Source organism: Bactrocera latifrons, unplaced genomic scaffold (assembly GCF_001853355.1).
Source record: "Bactrocera latifrons isolate USDA-ARS-PBARC rearing strain unplaced genomic scaffold, ASM185335v1 scaffold_297, whole genome shotgun sequence".
In the NCBI taxonomy this organism is placed as follows: Eukaryota; Metazoa; Arthropoda; class Insecta; order Diptera; family Tephritidae; genus Bactrocera; species Bactrocera latifrons.
Genome location: NW_017536596.1, coordinates 308064 through 315090, shown reverse-complemented (window position 1 = coordinate 315090; position 7027 = coordinate 308064). Strand labels below are relative to the sequence as shown.

The 7027-nt window shown below is 33.6% G+C and overlaps 1 protein-coding gene across 2 annotated transcripts in view; it reads left to right on the top strand.

Moving 5' to 3' along the window:
- The first annotated feature begins 2190 nt into the window (after positions 1 to 2190).
- The window catches only part of LOC108970308, a 148531-nt gene continuing 143694 nt past the window's right edge, over positions 2191 to 7027 (top strand). The window contains exons 1-2 of one of the 2 annotated variants that reach the window (XM_018935624.1): positions 2191 to 2224; positions 2333 to 2615. The gene's annotated coding sequence lies outside the window, so the exon portion shown is untranslated. Of the gene's footprint in view, positions 2225 to 2332; positions 2616 to 3024; positions 3373 to 7027 lie in introns of those variants that run through there. The other variant, XM_018935623.1, reaches the window with a different exon arrangement.

The window sequence follows — 7027 nt, the reverse complement described above, 5'->3', positions numbered from 1 at the left end:
TACCTCCATGTGGCTTCTGGCTATTCAGTGAACTCTAACGACTGCCCCGAAAAACCCGTTTTGAGTCAATTCAAGACATAAACGTGAATCGCTACGCGCACTGAATGTTAGTCCGGAAATTGACTTTTATTGTTTCAAAGATTGGAAATAACGTTGGCAGAAGTGTATTGGGGCCAAGGGGGATTATTTTGAGAGAGACGAAATAGATTTTTAAGAATAAACTAAAAATGGTAAAATTATAAACAAAGTCTTATTATTCTTTGCTCATATGTAGTTGAAATCATTGGTACTTCATTTGATAACTGAGAAGTGTAAGAATCAGATGGATTTTGGTGGATATGGTTCGTCCATAAAATCCTGTTGTATCATCTCAGTTATAAAATTTTCTGCTTCTGGCGCATTAATTTATAGATTTGTCGCACTTTTAGTAATTTGTATTAGAACTGTCAAATGGGCAGGGTTATTATCCGATTTCTCCCACTTTGTACAGCGTTAATTGGGGTCTTTAAGTGACTAGTTAATAGCGAATCTGGATATTATAACTTGAATATTTAAGAAGAAGAAGAAACACCTTACAGGGCGAGACCATGCCCATTTTTTCTAAAAACTAGCCCACTTGTGCCCTTTGCTACTGCGATTTCCTGAGCCATTGTATTTTTATTTTAGTGCTTAGTTATGGCACTTTATAGATTTTCGTTTAAAAGCGTTTTGTAAGCTCGGCAGTTGTCCGATTTCGCCTGTTTATTAAATCATTCTCACTTTTTTACAAATGAACTCGTTTACAATGCTTTATTAAGCTATCTCAAATTTTACAAAAATTATCGCTTGGACAGACAGTCACTCGGATTTCAACTCGTTTTATCATCTTGATCATTTTTATACATATATAACTCCATATTTAACTCGAGTCTTTTATGTGATACAAATAACCGTTGGGTTGGAAAAAATATACTCCTATATATACTATACAATAACGTCCTTTTCTTCTTAATCGGGTTCTTTACTACTTATTAAATTGTACTGAATGATATGATTATATGTCTCAAAACGGTCCGCGCTTTATTAATCATATAATTATTAATTAATTCATGTTTTTGAATAGCACGTTTATAGATAATTCATATGTAGTACATTTTCGCATAAGCATATTTAAGATTTGACGGTTTTAAGAAAGTAGGACGGAAATTAATGCTATTTTAGAAATATTGCAGGAGATGGTATCAGGTTGAACAGGTCTGAACGCTAGTATTAAATAAAAATAATAACAATTAGATTCATATGACAAAAATAATATTAGCAGCTACTAGTGGTAGTAGTGCAACCTATTGTTCTAAATGGGCATAAAAATACAATACACCTATATACCTTGCACATATGTATATATTAGGGGTATATTTATGCTTGTAATGAAAATTTTCTAACATCAAATGTTTTATTTGCCACATCATAAATATTATATAAGAGGGCCAGAATATTGCAAGTTGTTAAGCGATTACTTGTGTTTTTAAATAGCAGCAATGTTAAAGAAGGCATGCCTATACCAGTACGCAGATATTGTTACGGCCAACCAAATTTCAGTTCTATCATAATAAGAGAATATACATTCTCTTTCACTCTACAATATTTGTATGCATTTATATGTAATGATAAGAGAGGCTTGAACATTAGCAGTTGTAAAATAACAACAGCACCTGTTCATTGGATAAGGCAGAGCGACAGAGAGATTGCAAATAAATATTTTGTAACAAGTGCTTCGTGAATGGTACACCACCAGCTGCTTTTCGCTTATGCTTGTAACAGTTGTCACCATTGAGAATTACGAATTTTAATGGAATACTGTACACACACATATACGTTTCTTCGTTGCAAAAATATATTTGTGATAATAATTGGAGATTGAAGTTTTTTTGTAGTTTTGCATTTTATTCGTTGGGTATGATTTTCTTAAGTAGAAAAACTGATATTTAAATCAGTAAAGCGTTTTATAGTTTGTTCTTGTTAGTGGAGTATTATTATACTAACTAGGTATTAATTTTATATATGACCAGTTATCATTAATGTTGGCGGAAACAACATTTCACATGAATTTGATGATAGATGCTTTTGTTTTAATTGTGTAATTGCACCAGAGCCTTTAGGTTGCACAAAAGCCACGCCAGCACGAAACCTCAGTGTGCGACAAATATCGAAGTGAAGTCGACCTCTTGCACATGAGCGCCCTTTCGTAAGGATTTCTAACAATTCATTTGATAAATACCAATGCACCATTGTACGATGGCATTAAGAAAATGAAAGAAAATAGTTACATTATACTGTTGTACTTACTATTTAGCCCCTCATCTTTGACAATAAACTCACTTCGTCGGCCTCATTTGAAATTCGATGACACTTTTCTATACGGCGCCAAGCATCGATGCAATACGCAATCAGAAACACTACAGTGCTAGTTTCACTTTCGGCGAAAGAGTATCAGCATTTCCCGAACGCATTTCGCCTACATTTGGTTTATGTACACGCATCTCACCAAAGTAGTTAACCCGCTACTCAAGCGATGTCTTAAGCAGTAAAAGTAGTGCTATGCTGCTATGATGACGCGGCTACGTATGATAGTGGAGGTGAGCGCTGCCGGTTTTAATACGTTATACACACCATTTAAAAAGTAAACAACAAGTTATATGATTTCAAATAATTAATGAAATAGTGCTATGGAAAACCAAATACACATTTATCGCATATTATACGATGCAAATCAATAACTTCTTGCATAGTGAATAACTAAACCAAATTATTACAGCACGAGAAATGTCTTAAATTTACTAAAAAAATTAACAATACGTGTTAAATAGTAAATGAAAATAACATTCAATTGTGAATCTATTAAAATAATTATTTTGGAGTGAATAAGTGTTATACACAAGTTTATCATCTTATTTCAATTTAAACCTAAACATAAAAGTAGGGTGTGCAAATTTGTTAAATGTTATTATAATTATGATTCATTACTTGTGACAGAAATTTGGTTGGTGTTTTCAAATAAAAAATAAGAATGAATTTTCATTTGTCAACAAATTTACAAATAAGGTGTTAACTTACCCAAATGTAAAATTAGTTAATTGGTAGTCTGCCATAAAAGATCTAATCTTTGGCAAAGCTTTTATTTTTAAAAATTTTAATGAAATTCTGGGTTGAAATTGTTGAAATATTTTAAGATATAACTGGTGAAAAAATGGATAACACAACTATAAACCACACCAAGTTTGCATTCAATAATTAAGAGCAGTAACTTTAAATTAAAGATTTACGGGAATTGTTCCGAAGTAGCTCATTAAGCGACAGGACAGAGAGATGAATTTATCGAATAATATATTATATGTATGTATACAATTTTAATTTTATATAAAAATATTTTTGAAAGATTCCTTATGTAAAATAACCAGTACATATTTTTCTAACAATTTTAATGTGTATGCGATTTTGCCTGTGCAAACACGCCATTCATTCTCGTATGCATATACATATTTGTTTAAATATGTTATACTTCCGAATGTAAGCATACATATAAGTATATAATAATTGCTTTGAGTGTTTACGTTTACGTGGCGCTGTCATTGGCTGTGCCGATTGTAAGAGTAAATGCATTTGTGTGAATAACCGTTAACAAAAATAGACACAACTATACTGATGTCATTTACAAGAATGATGTACTGGTTAGCTATATTCAATATTAGTTATCAAATAACCAAAGCATACCAAAAGTTTAATTCGATATTTCAACAAACATATTTTTATATTATTGCAAAATGTTCCTATAGAGTATAATAGTTATGTTCACCTAACCGTTGTTTGTATCACTTATATATATATATATATACATGTATAGGTTTTCGTTTAGATGCGTTTTATGGGCGTGGCAATGGTCCGATTCATCCCATCAGCAGGAGTAACGTACCTAGTTTTATTTAGATACCAGCGTTCATATATATAAACATATACATACGTATATATATCAGAATCGTATCATTGACTTGGTATCTAAATAAAACTAGGTACGTTGCTCCTGCATATGGGATGAATCGGATCATTGCCACGCCCATAAAACGCATCTAAACGAAAACCTATACAGTTCCATGACTAAGCCCTATAGTAAATTTAGGACGGTTATTTGGTATGCGGTATCACGTTAGAGAAGGGCATTTGCTGTTTTAAAGCATTTGAAAAACTGCGGCTCCTGAATAAGCCAAAATGTTATTAAATTGAACAAAATCGAATTGTAACTCCGCCCACTTCCCATAAAACAGAGACGTTAAATGTAACACCCAAAATAACACGAGAGAACTTTGTAAGAAACGGATGTCAAATTTGAACTATGGGTGTGACACCGCACTCTTTTAGGTCAAAACACACGTCTCCGGATCTACTATACCACTTGTAATCAAATACGGTACGCAACATTATTCTGATATTCAAACATTACGTTATATATTTATTTATAATATCGGTTAAAAATATATTCTCAAGTACTATATACCTCTGAAAGTCAAAATATATAGAGATCTCCGATTTCACCTGATTTTAAACCTTTCAGGTTGGTCAAAATTTGTGATGTTATAATAAAAGAAAGTGGAAAACTTTGCTTAAAAATTATGTGATCCAAGTAGAGACACTTTTTTCAAAGACTGCACACGAAGACCGTGGAGAATCGTGATCTTAAATTGAAAGCGTACAGAATACAGCTTGTGCAAGAATTTATTCTGAAGCGCCATCACTTCGCTTTATGGGCTCTTGAAAAGATTCCAAGGCACCTGACGTTTTTTATCCAAACTTGCTTTAGCGATGAGGCTTATTTCTGTATCAATGGGTATGTAAACAAGCGCAATTGTCGCATTTGTGAAGAAGAACAACCTGATTAGATTTAAGAGCTACCATTTTACCCTAAAAACAACGGTATGGTGTGGTTTATTAGCCAGTGGAATTATCGCTACATATTTCTTCAAAAATTATGTCTATGAGAACATAATCGTCATTGGCGACCATTATCGTGACTATTTGATGTCTGAAATTGAAGTTCGTGATTTCGGCGACATTTGCTTTCAGCCACTTTCCACAAATCGCATCAATCATTGGATTTGTTGAGAGAACACTTCGGTGAGCAGGTAATTTTACGTTTTTGACCGATCGATTTGCCACAAAGATCGTGTGATGTCACACCGTTAGACTTCTTCCTGCGGATATAGTAAGTCCATGCGGATAATCCCGCTTCAATTTGGGCCTTGGATCAAAGTATAGGTGTCTTTAGCCAGTTACCAGCTGAAATGCTCGCATGAATCATAAAAAATTAGACTCACGTGGTCTTAGCCACGGCCAATATTTTATTGGTTTTATACCTATAAAAGAAATGCCTAAACATGTTCATTCGAATGATAATAAGCATTGCCCATTAAATTTCTAATTTGTGTTTTTTCGTTAAAATTGTTGGGAACTTCGAAGCCTTTAAAACCGAGTAAGTTCTGAATACATTGACCCGACTTCGTGGAATTCTAGTGGAAAATAAGTAATTGTGTACAGTTTTTGATATAAAATGAACCTAGTATATAGATTACCCATAGGCTTATGAATTTGCCACCAACCTGTAAATTCTTCGTTATATCAACAGTTCATATTTCTACGTAGCAATTCATAATATGCCCTCACAATAATAACAACCGCAAAATTGAATAAAGTTACATTACAGTAGCAACAACAACACCATGTGCAGTTCATTGCAGCAGCGGTAGTGACGCCAAAATTGTGACAAGATTAGGGAATAGCAAACAGGGTATATATTTTTTAGTTTTATTTTGGATTGTAAATAAAGCACATAGCGCTCGCTCCTACTAGCATCCACAATCTTTTAATATGAACATAGTGCTGAAATCATAATTGGAGTCGAACGCGGTTTCAACGAAAACTAATTCCTGATTACTACAGCCAAGATCTTTTATAAATTTTTCATGTAACTTAATGTAAAAATTAAAAAAGGCAAGTAAGGAAGGGCTAAGTTCAGGTGCAACCAAACATTTTATACTCTTGCAACTTACAGGAATCAAATTGCGGGAAATACTTTCAGGTATAAAACCAATAACATAGAGTAACTCACATATTTGTCGATATATGCGGTACAAAGTTACCCCGAAGTTCTAAAATCTTTATATTACATATATGGGGCTAAGGGAAGTATTGGTCCGATTCAACCAATTCTTGACATACAGACATACCATTTTAAGGGAAGAATTATCCCTTAGTTAAATATATCACACACTGACCGACATTTTTGATCAAAAGTCAACTATACGTAGCGGGATCAAAATATTTGGTACCTAGGAGCTTGGACTTTTTTTTATTAGACAAAGTTTTATCCCGTTATATTAATTGCTTCTAGATTTGTGTACTGGAAACTGAACGAATCGAATGAAATTTAAAATTGTGCAATATGGGAAGGAGTAGTCTGATTTCGTCCATTTTCACAATGTCACACAGGAATGTAAACACAATGCCTCGTATTAAAATCGTTTTGTTCGATCCCGAGATATGGAATTTCACCAAAAAGTGGGCCCATCGTTCAATTTTTACACCGGCTTCCATAAAGCTTTTTCATACCATCTCGGTTATCTTTCGATTTCATCCATTTTTGTACTAACGGTAGAAGATTTTTATAAGATTTCTACTCAGCGAATTTGGGTATTCTAGATTAAGTGGTTTAGGAGAGAGGTACATTAAACTTGTTAGAGGACGGGGCCACACACTCTTTTTTTAAGTTTCCTAAAGGTGCCCCTGGCTACTGCGATCCCCTGTGCTAAATTACAGCTTCATACCTTAATTAAGAGCATAGTTATATTACTTTATATGCTTTCGGTTAATGGCAATTTGTGGCCGGGGAGGTGATCCGATTACGCCCATCTACGAACTCGAACTTTTTTTTGTACTAAGAAGCCTGCATACCAAGTATCATCAAGATATTTCAATTTTTACTGAAGTTATAGCTTGCACG